Here is a 15,045-nt window from a genome sequence, read left to right on the forward strand (position 1 = left end):
GTACACCAGGAGAGTTCCAAATGTGTGTGGGTAGAATATATATCCCACGGGGGTAAAATTGAAAAAAGTTGAAAAAAAAATTTTTTGGGACTTAGTCATTTTTCTGGTGTTTATCAGACTTTCAGATAGGGGAAATGTCAGTGAGCATTCGGATTTCAGTTCCAGAGCGATTCGCCCAATGTGTCCTTGATATTTAGTCGTTTTCAGCCAATTTTCTGGATTTTTGAAAATTTCACTTTTTTGTGAAAAAATCCACTAAATGAGGGAATAATATGTGTGAGGGTACCCCAGGAGAGTTCCAAATGTGTGTGGGTAGAATATATATCCCACAGGGTTAAAATTGAAAAAAGTTGAAAAAAAATATTTTTTTGCACTTAGTCATTTTTCCTGCGTTTATAAGACTTTCAGATAGGGGAAATGTCAGTGAGCATTCCAATTTCAGTTGCAGAGCGATTCGCCCAATGAGTCCTTGATATTTAGTCGTTTTCAGCCAATTTTCTGGATTTTTGAAAATTTCACTTTTTTGAGAAAAAATCCACTAAATGAGGGAATAATATGTGTGAGGGTACACCAGGAGAGTTCCAAATGTGTGTGGGTAGAATATATATCCCACGGGGGTAAAATTGAAAAAAGTTGAAAAAAAATTTTTTTTTGCACTTAGTCATTTTTCCAGCGTTTATCAGACTTTCAGATAGGGGAAATGTCAGTGAGCATTCCAATTTCAGTTCCAGAGCGATTCGCCCATGAGTCCTTGATATTTAGTCGTTTTCAGCCAATTTTCTGGATTTTTGAAAATTTCACTTTTTTGTGAAAATATCCACTAAATGATGGAATATTATGTGTGAGGGTACCCGAGGAGAGTTCCAAATGTGTGTGGGTAGAATATATATTCCACAGGGTTAAAATTGAAAAAAGTTGAAAAAAAAATTTTTTTTGCGCTTAGTCATTTTTCCGGCGTTTATCAGACTTTCAGATAGGGAAAATGTCAGTGAGCAGTCCTATTTCAGTTCCACAGCGATTCTCCCAATGAGTCTTTGATATTTAGTCGTTTTCAGACAATTTTCTGGATTTTTGAAAATTTCACTTTTTTTGTGAAATAATCCACTAAATGAGGGAATAATATGTGTGAGGGTACCCCAGGAGAGTTCCAAATGTGTGTGGGTAGAATATATATCCCACGCGGGTAAAATTGAAAAAAGTTGAAAAAATTTTTTTTTTTGGACTTAGTCATTTTTCCGTCGTTTATCAGACTTTCAGATAGGGGAAATGTCAGTGAGCATTCCAATTTCAGTTCCAGAGCGATTCGCCGAAAGAGTGCTTGATATTTATTCATTTTCAGCCAATTTTCTGTATTTTTGAAAATTGCACTTTTTTGTGAAAATATCCACTAAATGAGGGAATAATATGTGTGAGGGTACCCCAGGAGAGTTCCAAATGTGTGTGGGTAGAATATATATCCCACGGGGGTAAAAGTTAAAAAAGTTGAAAAAAAATTTTTTTTAGACTGTCATTTTTCCGGCGTTTATCAGACTTTCAGATAGGGGAAATGTCAGTGAGCATTCCAATTTCAGTTCCAGAGCCATTCGCCGGATCAGTCCTTGATATTTAGTCGTTTTCAGCCAAATTTCTGGATTTTTGAAAATTTCACCTTTCTGTGAAAAAATCCACTAAATGAGGAATAATATGTGTGAGGGTACCCCAGGAGAGTTCCAAATGTGTGTGGGTAGAATATATATCCCACAGGGTTAAAATTGAAAAAAGTTGAAAAAAAAATTTTTTTTTTGCACTTAGTCATTTTTCCGGCGTTTATCAGACTTTCAGATAGGGAAAATGTCAGTGAGCAGTCCGATTTCAGTTCCAGAGCGGTTCGCCCAAAAAGTCCTTGATATTTAGTCGTTTTCAGCCAATTTTCTGGATTTTTGAAAATTTCACTTTTTTGTGAAAATATCCACTAAATGAGAGAATAATATGTGTGAGGGTACCCCAGGAGAGTTCCAAATGTGTGTGGGTAGAATATATATCCCACAGGGTTAAAATTGAAAAAAGTTGAAAAAAAATTTTTTTTTGCTCTTAGTCATTTTTCCGGCGCTTATCAGAATTTCAGATAGGGGAAATGTCAGTGAGCATTCCAATTTCAGTTCCAGAGCCATTCGCCGGATGAGTCCTTGATATTTATTAGTTTTCAGGAAATTTTCTGGATTTTTTAAAATTTCACTTTTTTGTGAAAATATCCACTAAATGAGTGAATAATATGTGTGAGAGTAACCCAGGAGATTTCAAAATGTATGTGGGTAGAATATATATCCCACAGGGTTAAAATTGAAAAAAGTTGAAAAAAAATTTTTTTTTGCTCTTAGTCATTTTTCCGGCGCTTATCAGAATTTCAGATAGGGGAAATGTCAGTGAGCATTCCAATTTCAGTTCCAGAGCCATTCGCCGGATGAGTCCTTGATATTTAGTCGTATTCAGCCAATTTTCTGGATTTTTGAAAATTTCATTTTTTTGTGAAAATATCCACTAAATGAGGGAATAATATGTGTGAGGGTACCCCAGCAGAGTTCCAAATGTGTGTGGGTAGAATATATATTCCACAGGGTTAAAATTGAAAAAAGTTGAAAAAAAAATTTTTTTTGCGCTTAGTCATTTTTCCGGCGTTTATCAGACTTTCAGATAGGGAAAATGTCAGTGAGCAGTCCTATTTCAGTTCCACAGCGATTCTCCCAATGAGTCCTTGATATTTAGTCATTTTCAGCCAATTTTCTGGATTTTTGAAAATTTCACTTTTTTGTGAAAATATCCACTAAATGAGGGAATATTATGTGTGAGGGTACCCCAGGAGAGTGCCAAATGTGTGTGGGTAGAAGATATATCCCACAGGGTTAAAATTGAAAAAAGTTGAAAAAAAATTTTTTTGGGACTTAGTCATCTTTCCGGTGTTTATCAGACTTTCAGATAGTGGAAACGTTAGTGAGCATTCCGATTTCAGTTCCAGAGCGATTCGCCCAATGAGTCCTTGATATTTAGTCGTTTTCAGCCAATTTTCTGGATTTTTGAAAATTTCACTTTTTTGTGAAAAAATCCACTAAATGAGGGAATAATATGTGTGAGGGTACACCAGAAGAGTTCCAAATGTGTGTGGGTAGAATATATATCCCACGGGGGTAAAATTGAAAAAAGTTGAAAAAAAAATTTTTTGGGACTTAGTCATTTTTCTGGTGTTTATCAGACTTTCAGATAGGGGAAATGTCAGTGAGCATTCGGATTTCAGTTCCAGAGCGATTCGCCCAATGTGTCCTTGATATTTAGTCGTTTTCAGCCAATTTTCTGGATTTTTGAAAATTTCACTTTTTTGTGAAAAAATCCACTAAATGAGGGAATAATATGTGTGAGGGTACCCCAGGAGAGTTCCAAATGTGTGTGGGTAGAATATATATCCCATAGGGTTAAAATTGAAAAAAGTTGAAAAAAATATTTTTTTTGCACTTAGTCATTTTTCCGGCGTTTATCAGACTTTCAGATAGGGGAAATGTCAGTGAGCATTCCAATTTCAGTTCCAGAGCAATTTGCAGAATGAGTCCTTGATATATAGTCATTTTCAGACAATTTTCTGGATTTTTGAAAATTTCACTTTTTGGTAAAAATATCCTCTAAATGAGGGAATAATATGTGTGAGAGTACCCCAGGAGAGTTCAAAATGTGTGTGGGTAGAATATATATCCCACGGGGGTAAAATTGAAAAAAGTTGAAAAAATTTTTTTTTTTGGACTTAGTCATTTTTCTGGCGTTTACAGGCTTTCAGATAGGGGAAATGTCAGTGAGCATTCCAATTTCCAGTGCGATTTGCCGGATGAGTCCTTGATATTTAGTCGTTTTCAGACAATTTTCTGGATTTTTGAAAATTTCACTTTTCTGTGAAAAAATCCACTAAATGAGGGAATAATTTGTGTGAGGGTACCCCAGAAGAGTTCAAAATGTGTGTGGTTAGAATATATATCCCACAGGTTTAAATTGAAAAAAGTTGAAAAAAAATATTTTTTTGCACTTAGTCATTTTTCCTGCGTTTATAAGACTTTCAGATAGGGGAAATGTCAGTGAGCGTTCCGATTTCAGTTCCAGAGCGATTCGCCCAATGAGTCTTTGATATTTAGTCGTTTTCAGACAATTTTCTGGATTTTTGAAAATTTCACTTTTTTGTGAAAATATCCACTAAATGAGGGAATAATATGTGTGAGGGTACCCCAGGAGAGTTCCAAATGTGTGTGGTTAGAATATATATCCCACAGGGTTAAAATTGAAAAAAGTTTTAAAAAAATTTTTTTTTGCACTTAGTCATTTTTCCGGCGTTTATCAGACTTTCAGATAGGGGAAATGTCAGTGATCATTCTGATTTCAGTTCCCGAGCGATTCGCCGGATGAGTCCTTGATATTTCTTCGTTTTCAGGCAATTTTCTGAATTTTTTAAAATTTCACTTTTTTGTGAAAATATCCACTAAATGAGGGAATAATATGTGTGAGGGTACCCCAGGAGAGTTCCAAATGTGTGTGGGTAGAATATAAATCCCATGGGGGTAAAATTTAAAAAAGTTGAAAAAAAATTTTTGGGGTACTTAGGCATTTTTCCGGCGTTTATCAGACTTTCAGATAGGGGAAATGTCAGTGAGCGTTGCGATTTCAGATCCAGAGCGATGCGCCCAATGAGTCCTTGATATTTAGTCGTTTTCAGCCAATTTTCTGTATTTTTGAAAATTGCACTTTTTTGTGAAAATATCCACTAAATGAGGGAATAATATGTGTGAGGGTACCCCAGGAGAGTTCCAAATGTGTGTGGGTAGAATATATATCCCACGGGGGTAAAAGTTAAAAAAGTTGAAAAAAAATTTTTTTTAGACTGTCATTTTTCCGGCGTTTATCAGACTTTCAGATAGGGGAAATGTCAGTGAGCATTCCAATTTCAGTTCCAGAGCCATTCGCCGGATCAGTCCTTGATATTTAGTCGTTTTCAGCCAAATTTCTGGATTTTTGAAAATTTCACCTTTTTGTGAAAAAATCCACTAAATGAGGAATAATATGTGTGAGGGTACACCAGGAGAGTTCCAAATGTGTGTGGGTAGAATATATATTCCACAGGGTTAAAATTGAAAAAAGTTGAAAAAAATTTTTTTTTTGCGCTTAGTCATTTTTCCGGCGTTTATCAGACTTTCAGATAGGGAAAATGTCAGTGAGCAGTCCGATTTCAGTTCCAGAGCGGTTCGCCCAAAGAGTCCTTGATATTTAGTCGTTTTCAGCCAATTTTCTGGATTTTTGAAAATTTCACTTTTTTGTGAAAATATCCACTAAATGAGGGAATAATATGTGTGAGGGTACCCCAGGAGAGTTCCAAATGTGTGTGGGTAGAATATATATCCCACAGGGTTAAAATTGATAAAAGTTGAAAAAAATATTTTTTTTTCACTTAGTCATTTTTCCGGCGTTTATCAGACTTTCAGATAGGGGAAATGTCAGTGAGCATTCCAATTTTAGTTCCAGAGCGATTCGCCGGATGAGTCCTTGATATTTATTAGTTTTCAGGAAATTTTCTGGATTTTTTAAAATTTCACTTTTTTGTGAAAATATCCACTAAATGAGTGAATAATATGTGTGAGAGTAACCCAGGAGATTTCAAAATGTATGTGGGTAGAATATATATCCCACAGGGTTAAAATTGAAAAAAGTTGAAAAAAAATTTTTTTTTGCTCTTAGTCATTTTTCCGGCGCTTATCAGAATTTCAGATAGGGGAAATGTCAGTGAGCATTCCAATTTCAGTTCCAGAGCCATTCGCCGGATGAGTCCTTGATATTTAGTCGTAATCAGCCAATTTTCTGGATTTTTGAAAATTTCATTTTTTTGTGAAAATATCCACTAAATGAGGGAATAATATGTGTGAGGGTACCCCAGCAGAGTTCCAAATGTGTGTGGGTAGAATATATATCCCACGGGGGTAAAATTGAAAAAAGTTTAAAAAAATTTTTTTTTGGACTTAGTAATTTTTCCTGCGTGTTTCAGACTTTCAGATAGGGGAAATGTGAGTGAGCGTTCCGATTTCAGTTCCAGAGCGATTCGCCCAATGAGTCCTTGATATTTAGTCGTTTTCAGCCAATTTTCTGGATTTTTGAAAATTTCACTTTTTTGTGAAAATATCCACTAAATGAGGGAATAATATGTGTGAGGGTACCCCAGGAGAGTTCCAAATGTGTGTGGTTAGAATATATATCCCACAGGGTTAAAATTGAAAAAAGTTTAAAAAAAAATTTTTGGGGGACTTACTCATTTTTCCGCCATTTATCAAACTTTCAGATACGGGAAATGTCAGTGAGAGTTCCGATTTCAGTTCCAGAGCGATTCGCCGGATGAGTCCTTGATATTTAGTCGTTTTCAGCCAATTTTCTGGATTTTTGAAAATTTCACTTTTTTGTGAAAAAATCCACTAAATGAGGGAATAATATGTGTGAGGGTACCCCAGGAGAGTTCCAAATGTGTGTGGGTAGAATATATGTCCCATAGGGTTAAAATTGAAAAAAGTTGAAAAAAAAAATTTTTTTGACCTTAGTCATTTTTCCGTCGTTTATCATACTTTCAGATAGGGGAAATGTCAGTGAGCATTCCAATTTCCAGTGTGATTCGCCGGATGAGTCCTTGATATTTAGTCGTTTTCAGACAATTTTCTGGATTTTTGAAAATTTCACTTTTTTGTGAAAAAATCCACTAAATGAGGGAATAATATGTGTGAGGGTACCCCAGAACAGTTCAAAATGTATGTGGTTAGAATATATATCCCACAGGGTTAAAATTGAAAAAAGTTGAAAAAAAATATTTTTTTGCACTTAGTCATTTTTCCGGCGTTTATAAGACTTTCAGATACGGGAAATGTCAGTGAGCATTCCACTTTCAGTTCCAGAGCTATTTGCCAGATGAGTCCTTGATATTTAGTCGTTTTCAGCCAATCTTCTGGATTTTTGAAAATTTCACTTTTTTGTGAAAATATCCACTAAATGAGGGAATATTATGTGTGAGGGTACCCCAGGAGAGTGCCAAATGTGTGTGGGTAGAAGATATATCCCACAGGGTTAAAATTGAAAAAAGTTGAAAAAAAATTTTTTTGGGACTTAGTCATCTTTCCGGTGTTTATCAGACTTTCAGATAGTGGAAACGTTAGTGAGCATTCCGATTTCAGTTCCAGAGCGATTCGCCCAATGAGTCCTTGATATTTAGTCGTTTTCAGCCAATTTTCTGGATTTTTGAAAATTTCACTTTTTTGTGAAAAAATCCACTAAATGAGGGAATAATATGTGTGAGGGTACACCAGGAGAGTTCCAAATGTGTGTGGGTAGAATATATATCCCACGGGGGTAAAATTGAAAAAAGTTGAAAAAAAAATTTTTTGGGACTTAGTCATTTTTCTGGTGTTTATCAGACTTTCAGATAGGGGAAATGTCAGTGAGCATTCCAATTTCAGTTCCAGAGCAATTTGCAGAATGAGTCCTTGATATATAGTCATTTTCAGACAATTTTCTGGATTTTTGAAAATTTCACTTTTCGGTAAAAATATCCTCTAAATGAGGGAATAATATGTGTGAGAGTACCCCAGGAGAGTTCAAAATGTATGTGGGTAGAATATATATCCCACAGGGTTAAAATTGAAAAAAGTTGAAAAAAAATTTTTTTTTGCACCTAGTCATTTTTCCGGCGTTTATCAGACTTTCAGATAGGGGAAATGTTAGTGAGCATTCCAATTTCAGTTCCAGAGCCATTCGCCGGATGAGTCCTTGATATTTAGTCGTTTTCAGCCAATTTTCTGGATTTTTGAAAATTTCACTTTTTTTGTGAAATAATCCACTAAATGAGGGATTAATATGTGTGAGGGTACCCCAGGAGAGTTCCAAATGTGTGTGGGTAGAATATATATCCCACGGGGGTAAAATTGAAAAAAGTTGAAAAAAAATATTTTTTTGCACTTAGTCATTTTTCCTGCGTTTATAAGACTTTCAGATAGGGGAAATGTCAGTGAGCGTTCCAATTTCCAGTGCGATTTGCCGGATGAGTCCTTGATATTTAGTCGTTTTCAGACAATTTTCTGGATTTTTGAAAATTTCACTTTTCTGTGAAAAAATCCACTAAATGAGGGAATAATTTGTGTGAGGGTACCCCAGAAGAGTTCAAAATGTGTGTGGTTAGAATATATATCACACAGGGTTAAAATTGAAAAAAGTTGAAAAAAAATATTTTTTTGCACTTAGTCATTTTTCCTGCGTTTATAAGACTTTCAGATAGGGGAAATGTCAGTGAGCGTTCCGATTTCAGTTCCAGAGCGATTCGCCCAATGAGTCTTTGATATTTAGTCGTTTTCAGACAATTTTCTGGATTTTTGAAAATTTCACTTTTTTGTGAAAATATCCACTAAATGAGGGAATAATATGTGTGAGGGTACCCCAGGAGAGTTCCAAATGTGTGTGGTTAGAATATATATCCCACAGGGTTAAAATTGAAAAAAGTTTTAAAAAAATTTTTTTTTGCACTTAGTCATTTTTCCGGCGTTTATCAGACTTTCAGATAGGGGAAATGTCAGTGATCATTCTGATTTCAGTTCCCGAGCGATTCGCCGGATGAGTCCTTGATATTTCTTCGTTTTCAGGCAATTTTCTGAATTTTTTAAAATTTCACTTTTTTGTGAAAATATCCACTAAATGAGGGAATAATATGTGTGAGGGTACCCAAGGAGAGTTCCAAATGTGTGTGGGTAGAATATAAATCCCATGGGGGTAAAATTTAAAAAAGTTGAAAAAAAATTTTTGGGGTACTTAGGCATTTTTCCGGCGTTTATCAGACTTTCAGATAGGGGAAATGTCAGTGAGCGTTGCGATTTCAGATCCAGAGCGATGCGCCCAATGAGTCCTTGATATTTAGTCGTTTTCAGCCAATTTTCTGGATTTTTTAAAATTTCACTTTTTTGTGAAAATATCCACTAAATGAGGGAATAATATGTGTGAGGGTACCCCAGGAGAGTTCCAAATGTGTGTGGTTAGAATATATATCCCACAGGGTTAAAATTGAAAAAAGTTGAAAAAAATTTTTTTTTTGCACTTAGTCATTTTTCCGGCGTTTATCAGACTTTCAGGTAGGGGAAATGTCAGTGAGCGTTCCAGTTTCAGTTCCAGAGCGATTCGCCCAATGAGTCCTTGATATTTAGTCGTTTTCAGCCAATTTTCTGGATTTTTGAAAATTTTCCTTTTTTGTGAAAATATCCACTAAATGAGAGAATAATATGTGTGAGGGTACCCCAGGAGAGTTCCAAATGTGTGTGGGTAGAATATATATCCCACAAGGTTAAAATTGAAAAAAGTTGAAAAAAATTTTTTTTTGCACTTAGTCATTTTTCCGTCGTTTATCAGACTTTCAGATAGGGGAAATGTCAGTGAGCATTCGAATTTCCAGTGCGATTCGCCGGATGAGTCCTTGATATTTAGTCGTTTTCAGACAATTTTCTGGATTTTTGAAAATTTCCCTTTTTTGTGAAAATATCCACTAAATGAGGGAATAATATGTTTGAGGGTACCCCAGGAGAGTTCCAAATGTGTGTGGTTAGAATATATATGTCACAGGGATAAAATTGAAAAAAGTTGAAAAAAAATTTTTTTTTGCACTTAGTCATTTTTCCAGCGTTTATCAGACTTTCAGATAGGGCAAATGTCAGTGAGCATTCCGATTTCAGTTCCAGAGCGATTCGCCCAATGAGTCCTTGATATTTAGTCGTTTTCAGCCAATTTTCTGGATTTTTGAAAATTTCCCTTTTTTGTGAAAATATCCACTAAATGAGGGAATAATATGTGTGAGGGTACCCCAGGAGAGATCCAAATGTGTGTGGGTAGAATATAAGTCCCACGGGGGTAAAATTGAAAAAAGTTGAAAATTTTTTTTTGAGGTACTTAGTCATTTTTCCGGCGTTTATCAGACTTTCAGATAGGGGAAATGTCAGTGAGCATTGAGATTTCAGTTCCAGAGCGATGCGCCCAATGAGTCCTTGATATTTAGTCGTTTTCAGCCAATTTTCTGGATTTTTGAAAATTTCACTTTTTTGTGAAAAAATCCACTAAATGAGGGAATAATATGTTTGATTGTACCCCAGGAAAGTTCCAAATGTGTGTGGGTAGAATATATATCCCACGGGGGTAAAATTGAAAAAAGTTGAAAAAAAATTTTTTTTTGGACTTAGTCATTTTTCCGGCGTTTATCAGACTTTCAGATAGTGGAAATGTCGGTGAGCGTTCCGATTTCAGTTCCAGAGCGATTCTCCCAATGAGTCCTTGATATTTAGTCGTTTTCAGCCAATATTTTGGATTTTTGAAAATTTCACTTTTTTGTGAAAATATCCACTAAATGAGGGAATAATATGTGTCAGGGTACCCCAGGAGAGTTCCAAATGTGTGTGGGTAGAATATATATCCCACGGGGGTAAAATTGAAAAAAGTTGAAAAAAAATTTTTTTTGGACTTAGTCATTTTTCCGGCGTTTATCACACTTTCAGATAGGGGAAATGTCAGTGATCGTTCCAATTTCAGTTCCAGAGCGATTCGCCCAATGAGTCCTTGATAGTGTTGAGCGAACATGCTCGACACTGCTCGGTACTCGCCCGAGCATCACGCTACTCGGGATGTTCGGCGAGCACCGAGCATTTCCGGGTTACTCGGTCGGGAGCTCGGGTCTCCACCCTACATGTTTGGCGCTCTTTACAGAGCCAATGAACATGCAGGGATTGCCAGCCAGTCACTGTAATGCCGCAGCCATGTTGTTTGTGGGCATTACAGTCATTGGCTGGCCGCACAGCGTCACCTCGAGTATTTAAAACCGGGCGCCGCCATCTTGGACACAGTTGCTCCGGATCAGACAGTGTAGGGACAGCGCTGCTGATTTAGGGAGAGATATATCCTGCAAAATAGTTAGTGTAGGGTCTGTAAAGGCTGCCAGATCAAACAAACAGTCCTTCTCAGGACTAATATCCATCCCAGGTATATCAGGCAGGCAGGCAGGCAGGCTGTATAGGAGACGCAGTGGTTATACCAGCAAACGCTGCATTGCAGTCCTATGTGCTGCTCCTGTTGCTGAAATTGCTGGACTTAGCTCCAGGTCCCGGGGGCCAGGAAAAATCCTTTTTTTTTATCCTCCTTCACAATGTACAAATACCCATCTTATTAACCTTTTGGTGTCCCCCCCCACCCAAAAAAAAAAAAAGTGTGGCTCTGATTTTTCAGACACAAATATATGTGTTGAAAATAGTCTGGTGTAGGCCAGAGAAACAGAAGTGTGGTTTTACAGTTCTATGGGCCATTTGTATCTAAAAAAAACAGTTTGAGTGTGTCGCTCACTGTTCAGCCGCAAATATATATATATTTTAAAAAGCCTGGTATACACCAGTAAATTATTACTGTGGTTTTGATGTTCCACGGTAAAACATCTCTATTATCCTGTTTTTGGCATTTTTTGCTGTATAAAAATAATAATAGTGTCTCCCTGATTTTTCAGACACAAATATATCTGTTGAAAATAGTCTGGTGTAGGCCAGAGAGACAGAAGTGTGCTTTTGCTGTTCCACGGTAAAAAATCTCTATCATCCTGCTTTTTGCATTTTTTGCTGTAAAAAAAAAAAAAAAATAGTGTCTCCCTGATTTTTCAGACACAAATATATCTGTTGAAAATAGTCTGGTGCAGGCCTGAGAAATACAAGTGTGGTTTTGCAGTTCCACGGTACAAACCTCTGTATTATCCACTTTTGGGCCATTTGTATCTAAAAAAAACAGTTTGAGTGTGTCGCTCACTGTTCAGCCGCAAATATATATATATTTTAAAAAGCCTGGTATACACCAGTAAATTATTACTGTGGTTTTGATGTTCCACGGTAAAACATCTCTATTATCCTGTTTTTGGCATTTTTTGCTGTATAAAAATAATAGTAGTGTCTCCCTGATTTTTCAGACACAAATATATCTGTTGAAAATAGTCTGGTGTAGGCCCGAGAAATACAAGTGTGATTTTGCAGTTCCACGGTACAAACCTCTGTATTATCTACTTTTGGGCCATTTGTATCTAAAAAAAACAGTTTGAGTGTGTCGCTCACTGTTCAGCCGCAAATATATATATATTTTAAAAAGCCTGGTATACACCAGTAAATTATTACTGTGGTTTTGATGTTCCACGGTAAAACATCTCTATTATCCTGTTTTTGGCATTTTTTGCTGTATAAAAATAATAATAGTGTCTCCCTGATTTTTCAGACACAAATATATCTGTTGAAAATAGTCTGGTGTAGGCCAGAGAGACAGAAGTGTGCTTTTGCTGTTCCACGGTAAAAAATCTCTATCATCCTGCTTTTTGCATTTTTTGCTGTAAAAAAAAAAAAAAAATAGTGTCTCCCTGATTTTTCAGACACAAATATATCTGTTGAAAATAGTCTGGTGCAGGCCCGAGAAATACAAGTGTGGTTTTGCAGTTCCACGGTACAAACCTCTGTATTATCCACTTTTGGGCCATTTGTATCTAAAAAAAACAGTTTGAGTGTGTCGCTCACTGTTCAGCCGCAAATATATATATATTTTAAAAAGCCTGGTATACACCAGTAAATTATTACTGTGGTTTTGATGTTCCACGGTAAAACATCTCTATTATCCTGTTTTTGGCATTTTTTGCTGTATAAAAATAATAATAGTGTCTCCCTGATTTTTCAGACACAAATATATCTGTTGAAAATAGTCTGGTGTAGGCCCGAGAAATACAAGTGTGGTTTTGCAGTTCCACGGTACAAACCTCTGTATTATCTACTTTTGGGCCATTTGTATCTAAAAAAAACAGTTTGAGTGTGTCGCTCACTGTTCAGCCGCAAATATATATATATTTTAAAAAGCCTGGTATACACCAGTAAATTATAACTGTGGTTTTGCTGTTCCACGGTAAAAAATCTCTATTATTCAGGTTTTGGTAGTTTTTTCCGTAAAGAAAAACAGTAGTGTCTCCTGACTGTTGTGACACAAAAATAGTGTTGAAAATAGTCTTGTGTAGGCCCGACATCCCAGTGTGGTTTCGCAGTTCCACGGGTCAAATCGCTGTACTATCCAGTTTTGGGCCTTTGGTATCTAAAAAAAAAGCAGTTTGAGTGTGTCGCTCACTGTTCAGCCGCAGATATCTCTATTTAAAAAAGTGTGGTATGCCCCAGTAAACAATAACTGTGGTTTTCCTCTTCCACGGTTCTAATCTACTCTTTATTACCCTTTTTCCATTGATAGTGCAAGTGTAAGCTATTTTACTTCATTTACAATGGGCAAGGCGCGTGGCAAGGGACGTGGAAGTGGACGTTCTGATGATGGTTCGTGCAGAGGACGGGGCCGTGGCCAAGGTGAAAATGTGCCACAACCAACAACCACATCTTCTCGCTCCCACTTCTTGACCGAATTACTAGGGAAGCACAGAACAACACCAGTATTGAGAACTGATCAGTGTGAACAGGTTATTAATTGGATAGCAGACAATACTTCCAGTTACCTGGGCACCACCACCTCCGGTCTGTCTTCCACACGGTCAACTCTTAGTAGCCGTGAGTCTCGACCGCATACTCCTCCTCACCCTGATGCTCCTTCCTCCCACCATGCCGAGTGTCGTCAGACAGCAAGTGATCCCACACTTGGACACTCTGAAGAGCTGTTCACTGGTCCATTTCCATATTTGGGCCCCTCGCCTGATACGCTTGAAGTGGTGGCAGAGGAGATCCCATGTTGCGATGCCCAAATATTTGAACAGCCACGGCCACAGGAAGTCGACGTTGGCAATCTGTCACAAGAGGTGGACGATGACGAGACACAATTGCCAGGTAGTGAGGAGAAGGATCGTGGTGCGCAAGTGGAAGAGGAGGAGGTGGTGGATGATCTAGTAACTGACCCAACGTGGAAGGAGGACATGCAGAGTGAGGCCAGCAGCACACAGGGGGAGGGAGGCAGAGTACCCCAACAGGCAGGAAGAAGCAGTGTGGTGGCCGCAGACAGAAGGCAGGCAACCGTTCCCCGTAACACCAACACGAGGGACGTTGCCAGCACAAGCGGTAGGTCTTCCAGAGTCTGGAATTTTTTTAAAGACTCTGCTGATAACCCCAAAAAGGCCATATGTTCAACCTGCCATGCTAGCATCAGCAGGGGTGACAAAACTACCAGCCTGACCACCACCAGCATGATCAGGCACATGGCAGCAAAGCACCCGACTTTGTGGGGCGAAACCCAGGGTCCACGACCAGTGTCAGCGGGTGTCACCACTGCTTCTTCCACTGTTGTGCGTGCAATAGAACCCCCTGTTGTGTGTGCAAGGCAATCCCCTGTCCATACTGCATGTAAAAATGCCCCCTCCTCTCAGTCTTCACTTGTTATGGCAGTTTCTCAAGAAACAGCATCAACGTCCACGTCCACGTCACACCGCAGCGTTCAATTGTCCATATCCCAGACCTTTGAACGAAAGCGGAAATTTGCAGCTAACGCCCCACAGGCCACAGTCCTAAATTCGCACATTTCACGACTGCTTGCATTGGAAATGCTGCCTTTTAGGCTGGTGGAGACGGAATCCTTCCGCAATTTTATGGCGGTGGCCGTCCCTCGGTACTTGGTCCCAGCCGACACTATTTTGCCCGGTGTGCCATCCCCGCACTACACAAGCACGTGTCCCAAAGCATCTGCCGTGCCCTCAACAACACAGTTACTGGGAGAGTCCACCTGACAACGGACACGTGGACAAGTGCTTGTGGCCAGGGACGGTACATCTCTCTGACGGCACACTGGGTAAACATAGTGGAAGCCGGGACCCAGTCGGACCTTGGGACGGAACACATCCTCCCCACACCGAGGATTGCGGGCCCTATGTCAGTCAGAGTTGCCCCCACAGTGTACAGCTCCTGCGCATCCTCCTCCTTCTCCTCATGTTCAGCCTCCATCTCAGATATCACCACATCAGTTACAAGCTGGAAGCATTGCAGTACTGCCTCC

The sequence above is a fragment of the Phyllobates terribilis genome, unplaced genomic scaffold (assembly GCF_046119375.1).
Source record: "Phyllobates terribilis strain yellow unplaced genomic scaffold, ASM4611937v1 Scaffold_13__5_contigs__length_258822181, whole genome shotgun sequence".
NCBI classification, from domain to species: domain Eukaryota; kingdom Metazoa; phylum Chordata; class Amphibia; order Anura; family Dendrobatidae; genus Phyllobates; species Phyllobates terribilis.